The following is a 23,442-nucleotide window of genomic DNA, read 5'->3' as shown; positions in this document are numbered from 1 at the left end:
TTAGAAACCACATGAGTTATTCTGATCACACAAATCTGTCTTTCATACATACACACTATTCAGTGCGGATTTTCCAAAAATAAGGATCGAATGTCTTTTTCTCTTACGGTACCAGAGTTGATTGTAGCAACTATCTATAGTTTCTTTATAGGAAACTGGCACTTTTGTTATTGGAAATAAATCTGAATTGAGAAAATGCACTATAATGTACTAATGGGTATACTTGATACAAAAACAATAGGATGGCTAGCAATATTAAGTGAAAAGTTCAGGAAAAGCAAACATCACATGTGAATTGAGAAATCACATATAACACAAACCAACTTCATTGTTTGTATGTCTGAGAGCTCAGTATATAAATCATACAGCCACCTAATATTTCTGACATCAGCATACTGAACACATGATCTTACCGGACATAGGAAGCTCAGAGGAAAAAAAATATTTTGGTTCACATTATTGCCGTTGAAATAGAATTTAAGTTTTAAAACGTATATACTGTTTATAACTTCTGAGTGAATCCTTAAAAAATAGCATCTGTATGTATGTATGTATACATATGTGTGTGTGTGTGTATGTATTTCTTTAATTCTATGATAAACTCATAAGAATATCGAGGTCACAGACTCTTATTCTGAGTTATAATTTATCTTCCCTCTGTAATTTTCCTCTTCTAGTTGGGAGATGAGGTGGAGCTCTTCCAACTTATAAAGGCCCCTTGTTTCTTGGATAGAATGTGTGAGTGCCTCTTACCAGTAACATTAGCTGTTTGGAACCAAGAAGTAAATATAAAATAGCTTGTGCAAGACTGAGGGTCAAAGTCAGAGATTGAATTCGCAAGAACTATGAAATTTAAAAGGCCTTAGGTATGGATGAGCTGATCCAATATGGCGCCACATGGTTGGTGTTCCAAGGAAATGGAGGATAGGGAAAAACAGGTCAAAACAAATGTGAACAAAGACAGTAGAGCAAAAACCAGGCCCAGCATATTGCATCTGAAGGGTGCTCTACACGCTTTCTATGGAACACTACATCAGGAAATATTCACGTGGCTAGAGCTTAATTTTAAACAATGGAAAATTATTAGAACGTACAACAAAAACCCATTAAACAAAAGCATGTAAGTTCCTTCCTCTTAAGAATTGATATGTAATGTCATTTTTGTTAATTTCTAAATGGTTTGTAATTGTAGTTTTTAATTCCGGCTTTGGCTTGATGTTTATGTAAGTGTTTATGAATTTGTCTTCCTTATTAATTTCTAGTTACAGTACATGCAAATCACCCAACTAATGGTTGGACTTCGAATGTTTAGAATTTTTCAATTCTTTCTTTGAGACAAGTACTATGCTAATTTTTTTGAATATTTCATAGATACTTTTGGGGGCAACTAGACTGATTTTTTTATACCTACCTCCCTATACCTACCTCCCTATAAATTTATCTATGCACGTGTGTGTGTGTGTGTGTGTATCACCTTATTTATTATGTTATTATATATGATCAAAGATATTATTGCAATCTTTTTTTCCTACTGGATTTCTCAAAGCCTGAGATGTATGTGATCTTCCACAACACTTGTTTTGTTATTTTTCTTTATATCCCTGACAATTTTTACTTTATATATTTCAGCCAGTTTTAAAAGATTAATAATTACATCTTTACTGTAAATTTTATCAACACGAAACATTTACATTCCTATTAATTCTATGTTTTGCCTCACATCTGGCTTATTTTCCAGTTTTATTGAGACAGAATTTATATATGGCATCATATAAGCTTAAGGTCTACGACATTAGTAATTGACTCACATGTATTGTGAAATGATTACCACAATAAATTTAGTTAACACTCATCAGCTCCTCTAGAAACAACAGCAAAAACGGTTTTTCCCTTGTGATGAAAACTTAGGATCGCCTCTCGTAACAACTTTCAAATACACCAGACAGCGGCGTTAGCTCTAGCTGTCATGCTGTACAGGACATTATGTACACGACATAATTTATTATGGATTATTCGTCTTTAATGGAAGTTTGTACCTTTAGATCACCTTCCTCAATTCGCCCTCCTGCCACCTCCCACTTCCAACTTAAAAAAAAAATTAATATTGACATACCTGTTATTTTTTTTGCATGTTCTTGAAAAATCTTTTCTAGTTTTTTTTTTTTTATGATGCTTTACTCTTGAATCACTGTTAGAGATTAGGGGATAGCATACTGGATACCCCATAAAATATCACTTAGCTGATAGAAGAATGTTTGTCCCCTACCATATTTTGTGTGTGTGTGTGGGGGGCTGTTGTTGGTGATTGACAGGGCTCCTGTGTTTTTTGAGTAGGAGGTAAACAGTTGAGGAGGGTGAAGAGTGGTTCTATTCTCAGAGCAAGAATTTTTATCTATTTTTAGTGGGAAAGCAGTTTTTACAAGTTTCTCAGTCCAGTTCTTCTGGACTTTAAATTGTCAGAAATTCCTTCCTAATTCTGAAAATACATTGTTTATTAGTTTTTAGTGTATTTGTGAAAGTGTGGCTTTTGCTGGCTTCATAGATTTTTTTTAGTAAGGAGTTGAGACAGGCCATTTAAGGGATTTCTAATCGGATGCCATTTTAAACCATTATTCCATCCAATCAATCTTCAGCCCCCAAAGACTAAAGCATCTGCAGTCTGTCCATTGAGTGACGCTCAGTGCTCTGGTGGTTTAGGAAGAAGGGAGGTCTTTTCCATCCAGAGTGCTCAGAGATGTATGAGGAGCAGGCATCTGAGTTAAGCCTTGAAGGTAAAAGTTCAATAGATAAATTTTCGGTAAAGGGTTATTTCAGGGAGAGAGCCCGGCAGGAGAAAAAAAAATGTGGAAGCAGGAAATGATAAGGCATCTTTGAGAAATGGCATATAAGCAGTTTGAGCTAGAGTTCAGTCGTATAAAAGTGCATTTTGAAATTGGGGGGCAAGGTTAGGTAGGAGAAATGAGAGAGAAGCAAGAGGCACAGACATAAGGCTATAAAAAGCCTGCCCAAATCCAGAAAAGAGAATTTTGAACGTCAGCTTATATAAACTTCTAATAGGCCTTTCCACGGCATCCCCTGGCCACACTTGGGGGATGAGGAGCCTCTGAGATTCCACGTCTACTAGGGTCCATTTGATCAAGTGAACAAAAATTCTGAAGCTTCTGTGATAAAATGAGAGCCATGGGAACATTTTCATGCAAACACGCTTCGTAAGGAAGAACGACTTTTGTCTGGCAAGGGAAGGAAGAAAGGAAACTAATATTTATTAAACATCTATGATTTGCCAAGCACTGTTCTAAGCACTTTCCCATATGCTATTCCCATCTCTGTAACCGCTCTCTGAGGTTCATACTTTCCCCCATTTCATAAGTGAAGAATTAACTAACTTAGGAGGAGGAACAGGGAATAAAGATTCAATCCAGGTTAGAGTATGAAACCCAAGCACTTTCTGATTTGCTACCCAAAAGCAAGGGTATGGTGGGCAGATTATGGTAGGCTAGCCAGTGCCTCACGTGCAGTTGGGGGCCAACTGTTGGGGGGAGGTCAAGACAACCGAAGTCTAATGTAGAGGCCGTGTATATTCAGAGTACGAATTCTAGCTTTCCAGTCAGATTGTCCGGGCTCAAATCCTGCCTCTCCCATGTCCTTGTGGTGGACCTCTGGTCAGGCTGCCTAGCCTTGTTGCATCTCAATTTCTTCTTCTTTTGTGAAGCGAGTAATTACGGATACCTGCCTCAGAGGCGTATCACAAGGCTGAACCCAACAGTGTAAGTACGCTGCTTCTAAGAAGTGTTGCCTGGCTATTGTTTGGGGCAATAATAGAATAAAGTTCGATATAACTCTCACCTCCTACCTCTCTAAGGGATCTACTTTAAAAGACCTTTCAAAAACTCAAAAATTGTTTACACTGAGATTAACTTTAACGTTTTGAAATGAACAGACAGAATCTACACATTTGTCGCTACAGAAAAATACATCCTTCTTGATAACCTATTTATCTTAAAATTTCCCTTTATTATGGCAAATCCATTTCCTCGGAGCCCTAAACAATTCCAGAACGCTTCACCTCAACACCTCAGACAATGTCTCAAAGTTCAATTATGGAATTAATCACGCACAAGCTGTTGACCTTTCGGGGAGCCTCCTTCCACAGAACAGCCCTTCTCAAGGTAGTACTCGTCTATCCCGGCCGTGAAATGGTACCATAGGCTGTCATTAACATGGAAAAATCTTTGCTTTTGTAATTCTTATCTTCAAGGAACAAACAATACTTGAGTTAATTGAAATACAGTGGAATTAGAAAATCAGATCAGGAGAATCCACTTAAAAAATTTGTCCTTTTTTTTTTTTTTTTTTTAAGATTTTGTTTATTTGACAGAGAAAGAGAGAGCACAAGCAGGGGAAGCAGCAGGCAGAGGGAGAAGCAGGCTCACCAAGCAGGGAGCCCGATGCAGGGCTCGATCCCAGGACTCTGGGATCATGACCTGAGCCGAAGGCAGACGCTTAACGACTGAGCCACCCGGGCGCCCCCAAATTTGTCCACTTCTTAGTCATGTCTTGTGCATGCAGAGAAGACATTAAACACACATCTATATATGTATCAACCATTAAACACACACCTGTATATGTTTTAAAGTGTTTTTTCATTATAAAAGTAACACATGTTCATTGTAGAAGATTTGTGGAAGTTAGAAGTTTTAAAAAGGAGATTAAAATCACTCCATCACAAAAACTTCACTAGCTTTTAAATTAACTTAAATTTTGCTATGTTAATGGCAATAATGGCAGTGACTTACTGTTTTGAATTTTATTTTCTTTGGTTAGAGATGGGCATAAAAACATTTTGATATGATTATTGCTCATTTATCAGTCCTTACCTTTGAGAATTGTCTGTTCATGCTCTTTCTTAATGTTTACATTGGAGCATTAATGTATTTATTGTTGATGACAATGATCTATAAGAAATTATTTCTCACATACATGTGTTGCATATATGTGATTTATTGCTGCCTTAAAACACCAAGGATTTTTTAAAAGTTATATTTACATTCAAACATATCAATCTTGTGTGTGTGTGTGTGTGTGTGTGTGTGTGTGTGTGGTTTCTTGCATTGCTTTAATACATACAAATTCTTCTGGAAGTTTAATTTTTACTAAAAGTTAATCTTTTAATCTATTTCTAATTTATTTTGGGGTATGGTAATGGTGAGAATCAACTAGATTTCTTTCCCCCAAATAGGTTATCAAGGTGTCTAACGCAATTTACTGAACAATCTGGAGAAGAGCGGTGTTTTATAATTATAGAATATTAGATTTTTAACCAGCTATTACTGACTAATGATCTGAAGGAGAAAATACCACTTTACTGAACTAAGAGATAGGAATTTGTTTCCCAGTATCCATAAACCAAAGTGGTAAGAAGTAAGGATAGAATCAGAAAGACATTTCAAAAACAAACCAAACATCAGAAGGGGAGAGAAAATACAAATTAAGATGCGGCAGAAAACAATCTAAAGGATTTAGAGGGGAAAAAAAATTAGCAGAAATAACAGGAGACCTGGACCTTTAATAAAAACAGAATATGGAAAACTAAGAACACAAACTCTTATTGAGACTTTGCTTCTCCTTTGTTATGTAACTCTGGACAAACTGTTTAGACTTTTTTATGCCTCATGATTACTGTTGGACAAAAGGGAACATAATAAAAAGCCTTATCAAGCTCCTGCGGTAGCACCAATTATTATTTATGCCAAAAAAATAAATAAGCGGGAGGAAATTCAAAAGATACCAATGCAAACAATTGAAGGAAAAAGCAAATTCTTAAGGAAAGGTAAAAGGAATGCAATAAACAGCATGCTAATTACAATTAAGTAAAAAGGAAAACATGTATAAATATTATGGCCCAGGGCCACACATCATTTCAGCAAGAACTTATAAACAGCGCTCTGCTGAAATTGTTCCATTCTGCACCACTGCTCTTAATGACCAAGTGGGAAGAAAATACAGCTAAAAATATAAGAACACTACAATTGACTGTTAGAATAACTGAAAATTAAGCATTTATTTTCCCAGTAGTTGGGGCTCTATGCTGAATTTTAGATGCTGGGTTTAGGCAGAAGGGCTATAGTCTCCAGCCCTGAGGCCATGAGGCTATGTCTAAGTCTGATAGGCTGTTCCCTTTGCAGTGCTTCGCCCCCGGGAATAGTGAGACTTCAAGCCTGGCAACTTAACTTAGTACCCAATAAAGAATGAAAATGGGAGGCAGAGAATAAAAGGAAACGAATGATCATTTTGCCCGTAGTCCAGGAAGAGGTACTTCTGAAATTACTGGATTAAGAAATTAAGTTTCAGTGGGGAGTGGTGGTTGCTGCTTATCTACAAGTATTTGAAATGAGAATGGAAAAATATGCCCCTAAAGATTATAAGAAGAATTTAGTCCAGAATGAAAGCAAACAGATTCGATCTTTGACAGCTTTCCCAACCTTAAATATATGTGATTCATTCAGAGCTGTCTTTATTGTTACACACATCTGAGTCCTACATGGTGAGAAGTGAGACAGTTAATATTGATGTCCTCTCCAGATCTGAACTGTTGCGAGTCTAAGACGTCCAGTCCCGCCTTTCCCCCCTCCTGGTGGGCTCCCTTTGTAATGATCACAATCTGACAGTCTTGGCTGGATCCCAAAGGTGAGCTTAAGCCCCTCCATCTCCAACTTGATTTTTCTTATTTAATTTTGCTGCATTTTCAGTTTTCTAGGGTATTTTAATAAAAAGAAAGAAAAAAGAGAAGTTTTTACTCATTTGCAATAATAGGAGGAAACAGTGGTGAGAGAGAGAGAGTTGAAGTCCCTTTACTATATGCGGATTGACTGGCCCCCATGGTTCTTTGAAACTCCCGATTCTACCACTTTTAAGTTCCAGAGGTAATGGAATTTAATGAACGGTTTGCTGTTTCTCCCCACCTCTTTACCTTCAAATAAACTATATATAGTACTAACTCCCTTCCTGGATCACTTGACAGATGAAAGGGTAAAATTAAAAAAAAAAAAGTTAGCGAGTGCTAGGAGTTTTAAATCGTGGCTTAAATTCAAAGCTCCTGGAAAGTTAAGTGTAACATAAATGCAGTGTTACTAATTTCTAAAAGCTGAAATAAATGAATAGATATTGTGACCATCCATCGTAAAATTTCCCAAAGGAAATCCTGTAGGGAAGAAATGTAACAACGATAAAAGAGACCAAGCACAGGCCCAGGAAGATGACAAATGAATTTCAGCCTAAAGCAAAAAGAAAATCTCACAACGTAGAGAACATTTTTTTGGCGTGGGAAATGATTTCCCTACTTGGAAACGTCTACTTCACTAGGTAGAACGCTGCTCTCCCTTTTGAGTGATTAGATAAAAATTTTTGAATTCATAGAATGATATCTGATCTTTTATGCATGTATAGGACAAGGCAAAATTTACAACATCCTTCTTTTATTGTTTAAAAAAATAAAAGTCAATGGGGTGCCTGGATGGCACAGTTGGTTAAGCGACTGACTCTTGGTTTCTGCTCAGGTCGCGATCTCACGGTCGTGAAATCAAGCCCCGGATAGGGCTCCGCACTCAGCACAGAGTCTGCTTAAGACTCTCTCCCCCTGCTCCTCTTCCCCTCTAAAATAAATACCTAAATCTTAAAAAAATATTCAAAACAATCATTAAAAAAATAAACTTAAATTGAACTTGTTATATTTTTCTTGGAGCATTGGCCTTGGAATGTGCGTTTAAATCAGTGCTCTGTGCTTTACTTAAGCTCTTGTGGCCTCAGACTACTTAATCTGTAAACGGGGGATGATAATAAAACTCATAGGGTTGATTCACCTAACAAAAGCTAAAGAAGCAAAGATATGTGACCATTTCCAGCCAGTATCTGGCATAGAGTACACATATGTGAAAGATAATAATAGTTAATAATGATCACATGGTCATTCTTACTTCACTCTACGCATAAATAGCTGTGTGGGAGCTATATGGCATAAGCACTGCTAAATATTTGAAGAACGCAATGTTGGACAAGTTGGTTAGTGATGAGAAGTCAGTGGCCGTGTTACATATGCAAAATCAGTGGTCCTCTAAGTTGAGACCATTTTTCATACCTCGAGTCCTTAAAATTCTTACCTCATGTCCTTAAAATTAGTAACCTTTTTTAGATTCAAAAATAATGCATATTCACTGTAGAAAACCTGAAACTATAGATAACAAAAACAAAGAAAAATATCTCATAATACCAACACTTAGAATGACCGCTAACAACATGTTATGTGTATGTTCAAGTCTTTGTATGTATATATGACACCATCTAGATTTTTACTCTATGTATTCCTTTATGACCTGCTTTTTTTTTTTTTTAAGATTTTATTTATTTATTTGACAGAGATAGAGACAGCCAGCGAAAGAGGGAACACAAGCAGGGGGAGTGGGAGAGGAAGAAGCAGGCTCACAGCAGAAGAGCCTGATGTGGGGCTCGATCCCAGAACGCCGGGATCACGCCCCGAGCCTAAGGCAGACGCTTAACCGCTGTGCCACCCAGGCGCCCCTATGACCTGCTTTTAAACTAAATATATTGTGACTATCTTTTCATGTCTTCAACTTTATTTAAAAACTATTTTCAAACACTCTATAGTGTTCCATTGTAAGGATGTACTGTAGTTTGTTTATCCAATACCTTATTTTTGGACATCAACTTGTTTTCAATTTTTCACAATTATAGACAAGACTGCAAATAAATAGCCTTGTATCGAAATGCTTGTGCATTTCCATGATTATTTTTAGGTTGAGGAGTTCCAAACACTGACTCAAAATCTTGAGTTTGGAGAAGTCACTGAACACATGGAACGTGGAAGAGGCAGGAAGACTCTTGGGGCTCACTGACATGGAATGACCCAGACCCTCCTCATCTATTGTTCAGACCTTTGCAGTAGCTCCCTAACAAGCTTTTGTAACTCTAAAATCTCTTAGTCCAGTATATATTTTTTTTCTTCCAGATTTCACCCAAATGATGTCCGAGCATTGAAAATATGATAATCAAACTTGGGATTTTTTCCTCTGAAACCTCTTAGCAATTTTTCCAGTATGTTTCCAATATATTCACTAGAAACGACTTACTCTAAAGTGTGACCTCCTTGAGGGCAAAGACTGTAATCCTCCCTCTGGATCCAGTCCTGAACACATGGAGAGTAACAGTTTTGTTGTCTGTGTGTATGAATGATTGCAAATAATTGGTTAAGGTAATACTGTGTGTAATTACTGTGCTTTGATGACTTTTCCAATCCTTCATAAGATAGGAAAAGTGGGGGCTCATGTTGGATAGAAGTTGGAAATGTAGACTGGAGAAGCCACGCTTATCCAGGTACAGTCAATATTACAGTCGATATTTACTTTGAGTCTTATTGAAGTACCAACGAAGTCTAGCATTAACATCCTAAAGAGCTCTGACGTTTTGTTAGTAAAAGAGGAAAAAAAAAGTAGTGCGTTGCCTTGTAACCAAGTATGATTAATTTTTACTTCTTTTTGGCGTTTAGTATTGTTTTGACTGTCACTCTTGGTGAGGAGCCTGTTTCCTTTTTAACAAAAGAACAAAATGATGGTAGCTCTAATTTTAGTTCCCAAGTTTAGTTTTTCCAAGTTTATATAATTAGTCAAGAAAAAGATGATGCTGAATGAACATTAATAAGTCTTAATGAAAAAGCCATTCTTTCTGAAATGAGAAATCTTTTTTTTGACGTTTAGCTGATGTATACATTTACACACACACAATTTCCTAAGTAACACACTACAATGAATAGCTCTCTGTCTCTAAGCAATTACCGAAGAACTCTTTTAGTACTGAACACTACAAATAAATTAGATATATTCATGTACTTTCAAGACCAGAAATGACACACATGATTATAATGATCCATCGAGTTCAGCTAAAATGTAAAATTATCAAAAAATATACAACTCAGCTTCTTCAGGTTTTTTTTTTGGTTTGTTTTTCATCTGGTTGCAGCCCCATTTTAAAAACTGAATTCTGGCATTCTTAGGGAAATCTAACTGCTTTTTAATTTAAGACTTCTTTTTCAGTTAAAAACATTTTTTTACAATAATTTGCAATTGACTTGGCATTAATTTTTCTTTTTTAGCATTAAATGTATTTCATACATACATAATAAATTATGTTATCATTTTTATGTAATATATATTATATATAAGTTATTAAATAGATTATATACTATTGAAGTATAGTTGACACATAATGTTACATTAGTTTCAGGTATACAACATAGTGATTTGACAACTCTACATGTTATGTTAGGTTCACAAGTGTAGCCACCATATTTTTCAGCTTTTGAATAGCAACGAAGGGGCAATTTTATACCTCAATAGCACAATACAGCATAGAGCTACAAAGCAACATGGCTGACACTGAGAATTCTGATAATTTGCAGTTAAACTGTAGTAAGGCAGTAATTTCCCCTCTGGCTGCAGTTAGAGTGCATGTTGATAATACACCTCAGGAATAAATCTTTGAAGAAAGAAAACTTGACTACTTGGAGGACTCTGTTAAGCAGCAGCCACCTATACAATTTTTCCTCTTAACACATCAGATAGGTTGGTAAACTTCTTCCTCTTGCCCCTGCTCAGATTATCAGGCATTGTCTCCATATTTATATTAGAGTAAATGTCCACTTTGGGAGTCCTTGCATGCATGGAACCGAGTCATCATGATGGGAACAGAATAAGAGCTTTAGAAATATGTTGAGCAAGCATTTGTTCTTTAAATTTGCAATATTACACAGTTATAGACATTAGTGAAGGTATTCTGTGATTAGAGTCTCAACCATGCTACAAAAAGTAGCCAGTGTGATTTGGATCTTTGTGGAGCCAGTTGAAAGCTAAACTTTTGACAAGAATAAACACTGTTTTCACTGCATCCAGATAATTTGGAATGTTGTATTTTCATTCTCATTCATCTCAAAATATGTTCTAATATTTTTTCGTGTTATCTTCTTTGACCCACTGGTTATTTAGCACTGTGTAGTTAATTTCCACTTATTTGTGAATTTCCCGAATTTCCTTCTGTATTTTTAATTTCATCCCATTTGATCATATACTTAGTATGATTTCAAATTTTTAAAAATTTATTTAGATTTATGTAGATTATGGTATATCCTGGAGAATATTCCAGGTACATTTGAAAAGAATTTGTATTCTGCTATTATTGGGTACAGAGTTCTATAGATATCTGTTAGGTCTATGTTTTATAGCTTTGTTCAAGTCTTTTATTTCCTTGTTGATCTTCTGTCTGGTTTTCTATTCATTATTAAAAATGGGTTATGGTACTCTCCTAATATTACTGTTGAACTACCTGTTTCTGCCTTCAATGCTGTCTATTTTCATGCTCTGTTGTTAGGTGTATATATGATGACAATTCTTATGTCTTCTTGATAGACTGACTTTTTTATCATTATAAAATGTCTTTGGCTCTAGTAACATTTTTGGGAAGGGGATATGGGAATAAGATAAGGTAAACATACCACAAAGTTCACCATTCTTACTGAGATTCAGGTGTTTTTCTTTCTTAAAAAATTTTTAAAAGATTTATTCATTTGAGAGAGAGAGAGAGACAGAGAGACAGAGAGAGCACAATCAGGGGGAGAGGCAAAGGGAGAAACAGACTCCCCACTGAGCTGGGAGCCCAATGTGGGGCTCAATACCAGGACCTGGAGATCATGACCTGAGCTAAAGGCCGATGATTAACCATCTGAGCCACCCAAGGGTCCCCAGCTGTTCTTATTGAATAAATTCTCGAATTGTTGCAAGCCTTTGGTTAATTTCCAAAGTTCTGAAAAGTCAATTTTGACCATTTTTGCTAGTATTCTCATTGTTTTCATGGAGGATTGGATTTTGGATGTTCTTACTTTGCCATTCTAGAATTCCTCTCCTGCCCATTCTTTTTTTAATATCTTTAGTGGTGAAAAATATTTGTCTTTTAGGGTGGATTTATATTTTGGAAACAGTCAAAAGTTGCTTGGAGTGATATATGGTGAATAGCTGATCCGTTTGAATAGAACTAAACCTTAGAAAATGGAAAAAGAAGAACAAACTAAACCCAAAACAAGCAGAAGGAAGGAAATAGTAAAGATTGGAGTAGAAAGAAATGAAATAGAGACTAGAAAATCAATAGAGAAAGTCAATGAAACCAAAAGTTGGTTCTTTGAGAAGATCAACGAAACTGACAAACCTTCAGCTAGACTGAGCAAGAAAAAAATAAAACACAAGACTCAATTGAAATCTCAAGTAGAAGAAGGGATATCACTACCCACTTCACAGAAATAAAAAGATTATAAAGGAATACTATGAACAGCTGGATACCAACAAATTAGATAACCCAGATTGACAAACTCCTAAAAAGACATAAGCTACCAAAACTGATTCAATATGAAATAGATAATTCACAGATTCATCTAAATAGAACCAAAATAAATAAGGAGATTGAATTAATAATTTTAAAAACTTCCTATAAAGAAAAGCCTAGGACCAAAGTGACTTTAGTGGACTCTACCAAATGTTTAAGGAAGTATTAACACCAATCATTCAAAACAACTTTCAAAAAACAGAAGAGGAGGAAACAATTCATAGCTCATTATATGAAGCCAGTATCAGCTTTCCAACCAAAGCCAAAGAATATTAAAAAAAATTACACTCAGTAGTAATAGGAATCAATATCAATAAGAATCTAGATGTAAAAATTCTCAGCACAATATTAAGAAACCAAATTCAGCAATATATAAAAAAGGTTACACAGCATGACCAAATAAGGTTTATCCCAGGAATGCAAGGTTAGTTTGATAAACGAAAAATCAAACAATGTAATAATGCCATATCAAAAGGATAAAAGACAAAACCACATATCATCTCAACAGACTCAGAAAAAAGCATTTGACAAAGTCCAACATTCTTTTATGATAGAAGCAGTGAAGAAACTGGGAGTAGAAGACAGCTTCTTCAACCTGATGAAGAGCATGTTATAAAACACCCACAGCTAACATCATACTTAACAGTGAAATACTCAAAGTTTTCCATCTAAGATCAGGCACACTTTCTTGTGCAAGTAAGGCACAAGTACTCTTCCACTTCTACTTAATAATGTACCAGAGATTCTTGGCCAAGGCAATTAGATGAGATAATGAAACAAACAAACAAAAATCTATGTTGGGAAGGAAGAAATAAAGCTATTCCTGTTTGCAGACAGCATGACCTCATATATAGAAAACTCAAAGGAATCCACAAAAATGCTAAAAGTAATGCTCCAATTCCACAAGGTTGTATGATATAAAAGCAATAGAAGAAATCAATTGTATTTCTCTATATTAGCAACAAATACCAAAAATGAAATTAAGACAATTCCATTTATAATATCATCAAAAAGAATTAAGTATTTAGGAACAAATTTTGCAAAAAATGCAAGGGTGGTATGCTAAAAACTATAAAACGTTGAAAGAAATTAAAGAAGACCCAAATAAATGGAAGGACACCCCATATTTATATATTAGGAGACTTAATATTAAGATGGCAATGTTTCTGAAATTGATCTACACCATCAATGCAGTCCTTGTCAAAATCCCAGCCTGCTTTTTTGCCTAAATTGACAAGCTGATCTTAAAGTTCATATTCAAATTCAAGGAACCCAAATAGCCAAAATAATATTGAGAAGAACAAAGTTGGAGGACTCATGGTTCCTGATTTCAAAACTTACTACAAAGCTACACTAACCAAAACAGTGTGGCATTGGCATAAGAATAGATATATAGATCAATGGAATAGACTTGAGAATCCAGAATAAATAACAAGAGTTGTTCAACATCATCAGGCATTATGAAATCAAAACCACAAGGAGATACTACTTCTCTCTTGCTAGGATGGCTATAATAAAAAAGATGGACAATGACAAGTATTGTTGAAGATATGGAGAAACTGGAATCCTCATACGTTGCTGGTGGGAATATAAAATGGTACAGTTGCTTTGGAAAAATAGTTTGGTGGTTCCTCAAAGTTAGACCTATAGTTACCATATGATCAAGTAATTCCAGTCTTAGGTGTATACCCAAGAGAAATGAAAACATATGTCCACGCAAAAATATGTACATGCATGTTTACAGACCATTATTCATAATGGAAACAATCTAAATGTTCATCAACTGGTGAATGAATATACAAAATGTGGTAAAGCCACACAATGTAATTTTATTCAGCCACAAAAAGGAATAAAGTACTGATACATGCAACCCCATGAATGAACCTTAAAAATGTTAAGTATAAGAAACCAGACACAAAAGGTCGTATATTTCATCATTCCATTTATATGAAGTGTCCAGAATAGGCAAATCCTTAGAGATAGAAAAAAGATTGGTGGTTGCCAGAGGTTGAAGAGTAGGGCACTGGGGAGTGAATGCTAATGGGTGCAGGGTGGTGGAATTCTTAGAGAGTGGTAAAAAAATTTGTCAAGACTTTAGAATCAATCTTTTATAATTTTATCATAACAACATTTTAATAAAAATGTCTATTTATTAAAAATTAAAAAAAGATTTTATTTATTTATCTGAGAGAGACAGAGAGAGAGCTTGAGAGAACGAGTGGGGGGAGGGGCAGAGGGAGAGGCAGAGTCCCCGCAGAGCAGGGAGCCCAACGTGGAACTTATCCCAAGACCCTGGGATCATGACCTGAGTTGAAGGCAGATGCTCAACCGACTGAGCCACCCAGGCACCCTATTAATTAAAAGTTTAATAAAAGTTTTATTGATTGTTAGAGAGAGGAAAGAAAGAAAGAAAGAAAGAAAGAAAGAAAGAAAGAAAGAAAGAACACAAGCGAGCAAGCGAGGGAGGGAGGGAAGAAGGAAGGAAGGAAAGAAGGAAGGAAGGAAAGAAGGAAGGGAGGGAAGGAAGGAAGGAAGGAAAGAAGGAAGGAAGGAAGGAAGGAAGGAAGGAAGGAAGGAAGGAAGGAGGGAAGGAAGGAGGAAGAATGGAGGGAAGGAAGGAGGGAAGGAAAGAAGGAAGGAAGGAAAGAAGGAAGGAAGGAAGGAAGGAAGGAAGGAAGGAAGGAAGGAAGGAAGGAGGGAAGGAAGGAGGAAGAATGGAGGGAAGGAAGGAGGGAAGGAAAGAAGGAAGGAAGGAAGAAGGAAGGAAGGAAGGAAGGAAGGAAGGAAGGAAGGAAGGAAGGAAGGAAGGAGAGAAGGAAGGGAGGGAAGGAAGGAAGGAAGGAAGGATGGAAGGAAGGAAGGGGGAAGGATGGAGGGAAGAATGGAGGGAAGGAAGGAGGGAAGGAAAGAAGGAAGGAGAGAAGAATGGGCCAGAAGTACCGAAAATATTTCCCAGAGAGACTCTTTTTAAACAATAAGAGCTATAAAGCATCACTGGAATGTGCGCACAGACCCGGGGACAGTGGCGGCTCTGAATATTTGTCGGACATCAGTGGAAAATTAGCCAACATGCAAATGTGTTTACATAATACAATAGATATTTTAGAGAATAAAACCTTATAAAATAAGAATAATGTATGTCGCTAACAGTAAATTCTCACCATGGGCTTCATGAGTATAAATATAGGGTCATTTTATCACACAGCTCAAGATTCCATATACCTGTATCTCTCTGCCTGCTTAGCAATAGGCAGCAAATTTCTTAGTAAAGGTAACCATGGAGACAAGTGTTCTTCACACATCTCTGAGGTGTTGTGATGACCTGCACTGCTTTTACTTCAACGTATGCTTCTCAGTCTCTTTCCGATTAGATATTAAATTTATTTAAAATCCCTTCACACACACACACACACACACACGCACACGCACACACACACACAGCAGAAATCTATAAGGGTTTCCTCTCTTCTCTCACAGCTCATTTGGAACCTCTGCTTGTTATATGTTTCTATTCAGAATGCAAATTTCCTTGTTTCTCCCCCTCTGGGTAGATGGTGGGAGAGGTTGCAGGAAAAGAGAAGGACGAAAAGAGAAAGCATTGATTTTTACTGACTATACGTTCTCCTAACTAGAGTCAGGCAGGAGTGCTGACTTCGTTTCTGCATTCAGGTCCTGGAGCAATAGCCAGCTGGGCCTGGGTGAGAAGTGCCCTTGCTCCCGAGGTGGTTTTGTGGCCAGTGATGTAATAAGGGCAGTGCAAGGTCATAGGATAAGTGCTATTAATGACGATGATGATGGTGATGATAGCACCTAATGCATATTAAGCTAAGCTTGCCAGAAGTAGTTTACTTGTATTATCTCATTTAATTTCTACACTAATTTTTGAGAAAGGTATTACGATATTTTCTGATCTTATATATGGGGAAGCTAACGATGTTAAGTAATTTATCAAAAGTCCTACAGTAAGGTATGTGAATAAAAGTAGCGTGATTCCTTAGACTTCATTCTTAACCACAAAGCTGTGATGAAATTAGTGCAATTACAAGCATTTAACGAGTGCCTACTATTTTCTAGAAACCATGTTAGGTCTTAAGGAGGTGGTTGCTGCCAAGGTTAATAGGACATGGCTTCTGGTCTTGAAAACCTGATAGACTGTAAGGAAAGAAACCCTTAGAGATGGTTTGAATTTGATGGAGGCTGTCATGGAATAGAGTCATGCTTCAGAAGTTATAGGAATAGAGGTGATGTACTGATTTTCAAGCGCACATCATTTTAGAGCAAATCCTTGAACTTCCTTTCAGTCGTTAGAGAGGAACACTTATAAAATTAAATTTTCACAAAGAAAATTTTCGCATTTATTGAAGAAATTGGATATTTTAAAACGTAATTAAATTTAATATCTATCTGAAAGCTTCTAGAAGTCCCTTGCTCACTGAATATAAGAGGCAGATATCTTAAGTCATCAGCCGGGGCACATCAGTTCTACCTTTACCTAAAATGAACTCAGTTCAGATTGTGAAAATCTACTATACCCAGTTTCCGCAAATATTTATCCAAGAACACCAATTTATTTAAATACACATTCCTGTGTTTGTTCAGGGTTCATTTAAAAGTGTACCACCCAGGGGGCGCCTGGCTGGCACAGTCGGTAGCATGCGACTCTTAATCTCGGGGTCGTGAGTTCAAGCCCCATGTTGGGTGTGGAGCCTACTTAAAATAAATAAGATGAAATAGCAATATTAAAAAAAAAAAAGTGTACCACCCAGCAAGCAGTTACGGGCTTTGGTCAGTTAGAATGCTTTAGGAATAAACCAGGATGAAGGTTGCCTTCTCAAGCCATTGACCTTTCACCTTGGAATTTCAGAGTAGGGAGTTGCTTCCTTTGGCCAGGGAAGAGTCAATGACTTTGCGGGTTACTCTGTGGCCACGGATTGTATCTAAAGTACCATCACTTCTCAGATGGAAGGAAGGCCTCAATTACCTGGAAGAGTGTTAGCGATAAATGAATAGAGTGGCACTTGATTTGATTATCATGATCGCATTCTTGCCAATGTAAATACACAATCATGTTATCAGTGATGCCTAGTACAAGGATAGATGGTTAAATATAAATTATTAAACATAGTTGCCAATAGTTAAAATAAGCTTTTCCCCTCAAGTAATAGGGATTTGTTGAGCTGATGCCATTCATAGTAATTCGCTTTTATTTCTGGGTCTTCTCTATTCCACCCTCAGATAGAATAATTACAGGATCACCCTGAAAACCAAATGGCCATTCACCCAAATGCAGATATCATGCCTACCAGAGTAAAGAATTCTTACTTCAGATACTGTGTTTTAATATCTATATTATGGCCAAGGAACAGATGGACTGGTAAAAAATAAATATTTCTGGAATGCAAAATGACATATGCATTTTCAAGAGTGAACTGAAATTTGTCATGGAAAGGACACTTTTATACTTGCTGTAGGAAATATAACCCTTTGCTTTTCCATAAATAAAAATGTTCTAAGTTAGCATGTTTCAACCAAATCAAATAAAATGAAAAAAAAAAAAAGCCAGAAGCAACGTCCCACTAATTTTCTAGAAACAGCTAACATTTTGATACAAAATTAATGTTATATATGCTTTTTCCCATCTTTATTGGGATATAGTTTACATACCATAAAATTCACCTTTTTAAAGTGTTCAAGTCAATGATTTTCAGTATAGTCACAGAGTTGTGTAAGCATTGTAGCAGCTAATTTATAACGTTTTCAGCCCATAAAAGAAAATCCCTACCCACTGGCAGTTGCTCCCTGTTCTTCCCTCTTTTCAGTCCTTGGAAACCACTAATCTACTTTCTGTGTCAATGAATTTGCCTATTTTGGACGTTTCATATAAATGGAATCATACAACATGTGACCTGTTCTGTCTGGTGACTTCTACTTAGCATAACGCTTTCAAGGTTGATCCGTGTTGTAGTATCTGTCGCTAACGCATTTCTTGTTATGGCGCAGTAAACTCTGTTGCATGGTATACTTACTTATTTATTCATTTATCAGTTGATGGACATTTGGGTTGTTTCCACTTTTGGCTATCATAAATAACTCTGCCAAGAACATTTGTGCACACATTTTTGGGTGGACATATGTTTCATTTCTCTCCGTATGCACTGAGCGGTAGAGTTGCTTGGTCGCATGGAAACTCTAGATTTAATTTTCTGAGAAATTGCACAATGTCTTCCCAAAGTGGTCACACCATTTTACATTCCCATCAGCAATGTCCGAAGGCTTTCAGTTTCTCCACAACTTTGCCAGTGTTCATTATTATACATAATTTTAATTACAGCCATCTTAGTTGATGCGAAGTCACATTTCCTTGTGGTTTTGATTGCACTTCCTTCATTACTAAGGATGTTGAGCACCTTCCCGTGTGCTTATTGACCATTTGTACATCTTCTATGGGGAAATATCTATTCAAATCTTCTGCTCATTTTTAAACTGGGTAATTTGTTTTTCTATTTCTTGAGTTTTAAAGTTATTTCTCTATTTTGAATATCAGACCCTGGTTGGATATATGATTTACAAATATTTTCTACAATTTTGCGAATTGCCTTTTCATGTTCTTGATAGAATCTGTAATGGTTAATTTTTTGTGTCAATTTGACTGGGCTATGGTGGCCAGATATTTGGTCAGACATTATTCTGGGTGTTCTGGGGTGAGACTCACATTTAAACTGGTAGACTAAAGTAAAGCAGATTGCCCTCTGTAATGTGGGTGGGCCTCCTCAAATCAGTGGAAGATCTGAATACAACAACAAGGTTCACCATCTCCCAAATAACAGGGAATTAGTCCTTCTTGACAGCTTTTGCGCTGGGACATCAAGTTTTTTCCTTTGGACTCAAACTGAAACATGGGCTTTTTTTGAGCCTCAAGCCTGCCACCCTTAGACTGGAAATACACCACTGGTTCCTCTAGGTCTCCAGCTTTCTGACTCACCCTGTAGATCTTGTAACTTGCCAGATTCCACAATCATGTGAGCCAATTCCTTATAATAAATCTCTTTCTGTGTATGTCTGTGTGTGTGTGTGAGCGTGTGTGTGTGTGTGTGTGTGTATCTACACACACCTGTTCTGTTTCTTTGGACATCACTGACTATAGTCTCTCTCTCTTTTTTAGGTATGTATGTATTATGTATGTATATATTTCTTCATGTAATCTCTACACCAACGTGGGGCTCAAACTCATGACCCTGAGATCAAGAGTTGCATGCTCCTTCCACTGAGCCAGCCAGGTGCCCCACCTCAGTCTCCTCTGAAGCGCAGTTTTTATCTTGGTGAAGTCCAAGTTATCTATTTTTTCCTTGGTGGTTGTGTTTTTGAGAGAAGTTATTGCCTAATCCGAAGGCACAAAGATTCACACATATGTTTTCTTCTAAGAGTTTTGTAGTTTCTACGTTATGTGTTGGAAAGCTTGTCTTATTAGAGTAACAATGTACATTTTATAAATAATAAATATATGATAACATAAGTATTGATAAATATCTAATAATATATATTTCCAATTCTTTTTGCTATAACAAACAATGTTACAGTGGATAGTTTTGAATTCTACCTTTGTGTATTTGTGCAAATATGTCTGAAGGAACAATTTTGAGAGGTGTAATCAATATAAACTACTGTATATCAAGTATGGCAAAAGCAAATTTTCTTTGTTATTTAAGACATTACAAAAAGCAACCCCTTTGCCTCTTTTATTTCCCTGTCTACCAGCTTCTAAGCTTTTCTAACAGGACAGCATTATTAGAATAGTGGAACTAAAACATTTGGATTGATTCTACTGTATCTGCACTCCTAAATTTATCTTCCATTTGCAGGTAGAATTATTAGTAATTTTCATTTTTTTCTATTGTTCAGTAAAAAAAAAGTAGGTGCATCTCCACTGAAGTTTATTTATTTATAAATCACATCCATGTGCTGTTGTACTTACACATTATGCAAATTATAAAACATTTACAAGATTTGAAATAGGAAAGGGCAAGATAAAAATAAATATAAATAATTTTTCTGATTTCTTTTTCTACATCCCAATGGACCATTCCCCACATTCCTCGGTGTGCACACACGCAGTTCAAAACCATGGTCTCAATCATCTAGAACTTACGTACGTGTGTGGTGGCTTCTTGCAGCTACTTTGGGCATAAAGATGGTAAGCACCTGAGATGGTATGACATGATATCTACTATATCAGCTATAATCACTACTCATGAAAGGTTGTTTCAAACATTTTAGTTGTCTATCAGGGAAGCCATTTCAATCGGTCTTCTTGATACACAACTGGTAATCATTAAGTTTTCACTATAAGAATTTGCCATCCGAAGGATGTCTATAACTGTAAAGACAAAATTAAAATGTTCTAAATTTAATGTATTCAACGGCACTTCTCCAAGGCAGATGGCAGTGGAGAATATGTAAAAACAGGCTTTTGAACAACGGCTACAAGAATATTCCTTGTTTCTTTAACAAACTATTCTCCTTCAGGTATCATTTTATAAGTTAATTCATTGTTTCTTTTTACCAGAGACCTCAACATAGAAATCCTAACATTTATCTAGACAACTCAATCTTTGAAATACTTTTTTTTTTTTTTTAGATCTCCAGGACATGTTTCTGTGAGTAATATAATAATCAACAAGGAAAACATATATACATATATAGAGAGATAAACCACCTTACAGATAAAGGGAGGATAGAAGACTAGAATAACTTTAAATGCCAACTAACTCTGTCATCTGAGCATGTTAAGTGGTCCTAAAGTATACCAGTGACATTTCATTCTGAAAATGGTCATATTTGATGATAAGAATGGACTTCAGAAATATACGAATGAATCTAACTCCTAAAACACTCTAGGAGGGATGACAAGGTGCAGAGTCACCACATTTAGCAAATGAAAACACAGGATGCCCAGTTAGATTGGAAAAGTAGCTGTAACTGCCAATTTTTGTAATTTAATTTAAAAAGCGGAATACAGGGCGTTTAGGGCGTCCTGACAAAGTCAGTACAGGATGCAGGACGCGATCATTAAATACAGGACATGTCCCATATCTACAGAAAGCCTAGCCACCCTACCAAAGTGGGACATAATTGACTTAATTTTCAATTCCTTCTATGCTTGCAGGCCTTTCTTTTGTGCATGGTAGAGATTTGTAGATGTGGGAAAGGAAATAAGAATGAAGTACCCAGAGATTTTCAAGACTGATTAGAAATGAATTGTTTGGTCTCTTTATCATAATGTTTTTATTGATTCCAAATAGAAAAAAAAATAAGATTTGCTTTTATTATGTACTGAACAATTGTAATGTAAAACCTAATAGCTCGTCAGTGATTCTCCTGTAAGAATGCTTATTGATTTCCAATATGAATAGGATCCATGTTAAGAAATGAAAAATAACATCTTTTTAAAAAATCTCACACAGTCACAGTCCTTGAAAGGTGATCAAGTTAAAAGTCTGACTTCAAGATGAAGTGAGTTTTTAATCATCTGTGATTTTGATTTGAATATTCTATTCTGTATTGTATTGGGAATCGCTTTTTGTCTGCTGGACATTTGAAACAACAAAGTACTGTAAGCCTTAACACTGGTAGTTATACTTCTAAGAAAGGTTTTTGAAAAAGACTTCATGGTCCACTGTTTTATATACAAACACACCCCCTTTTTGTGTCTTACCATTCTGGGTTGAATACTTGGTAGAATATTTTGAAAAGTTGGGTGTTACCTAAATTCTTTGTGTCTCCTGTGAAGGAAATTTACTCACTCTAACAAATAACCTTCAATAATTTAAATATTTTGAGTTTGCCTATATTATAGATGAGGCGAAATACGTATAAAACTTCAGAAATGCAATTCTAATGGGGAAATAGAAGAATACATACATCTGTAGACCGAAACATTTATAGCAGGTTGCATGTGTCTGAAATATTGTATAAAACGATGTGAAGGTAAGTCCTTTGAACTTTTTGTTACTTTCATGTGTCTGAATTATCAAGCACACGTTGTCTACCACTAATTCTACACGTCAGATAAGAACATTCAGAGAACCCTAAGGGAGATAAAAACGAGGTGCTTAAGACATTCTGTTCAAACGGATAGAGTTCATTAACCAAATACTACTGACCCATTCCTGGAGTTCAGGCCCACACCTAACAAATTCCAAAAGTTCTTCAGACCCCAGCAAGTCAAAATATACTACGGAAATCGTTTTTGACAAGAACTCTTGGGCTAAGCTTTAAGTAATCAGTATCTGGTTGGGACAGGAATCGCCCAGTATCCTGTGGAGGAAAACAGCTGACACGAGGGCCATTTCAGCTTTCCCTCATAATCATGCTTTCTGATGTACTGCCAGTTCGCTCCTGGGCTGCCCTCAGTAAGACGCTACCATTGCGGGAACCCAGAGTTCACAAATGCAAACGCTGCAAGGCTCCCCACCCCCACCCTTTCCTGCAGTGAAATGCCCTCACCTTTAGCTCCACAGCGAAACTGTGCTTTATCCAGAAACCCCTTTTTACTACAAATCCTCATGAACTTCTAAAACTTCTTGAGTAAATTGTGTTCATTGTTTAACATTAGGAGGGGCAGCAAGAGAGCAACAAATCCGTCCTTTTCTAGAATGAAAATTGCGAAGGCTTAAGCACCCAAATTCTACTGCTCTTGTGTCCGTGACTATTAAAGCTTTCCCACTGCTAGCAAAGAAGAAGTAAAAGCCTTTTGTGATTGATCTCACATAAGCATCTTCAGAAGGGCCAAGGACACGATGTCTGGGAAGCCCTGTTGAGTGCATTTGCCGTCTTGAACAAACACCATCCCTGCTGGGACTTGCCTTCTATAGATGATAAGGGATCTCGGGGAAGGGAGGTTTCTACAACTCCCCATCTGCTTTCAGATGGTTACGTGGCCCTTTTCCTGTCTACTTGATTTGGCTTTAAATCTGAAAATGGCAACAAATATCTCCAGAAAGATTT

The 23,442-nt window shown here is 36.5% G+C and overlaps 1 protein-coding gene across 1 annotated transcript in view; it reads right to left on the bottom strand.

Moving 5' to 3' along the window:
• PTPRR (protein tyrosine phosphatase receptor type R) overlaps positions 1–23,442 on the bottom strand; it is a 238,570-nt gene that overhangs the window by 44,328 nt on the left and 170,800 nt on the right. The gene's annotated exons all lie outside the window — the stretch shown is intronic.

Source organism: Ursus americanus, chromosome 17 (assembly GCF_024610735.1).
Source record: "Ursus americanus isolate L20-20 chromosome 17, mUrsAme1.1.p, whole genome shotgun sequence".
NCBI classification, from domain to species: domain Eukaryota; kingdom Metazoa; phylum Chordata; class Mammalia; order Carnivora; family Ursidae; genus Ursus; species Ursus americanus.
This window is presented reverse-complemented; position numbering and strand designations above follow the sequence as displayed.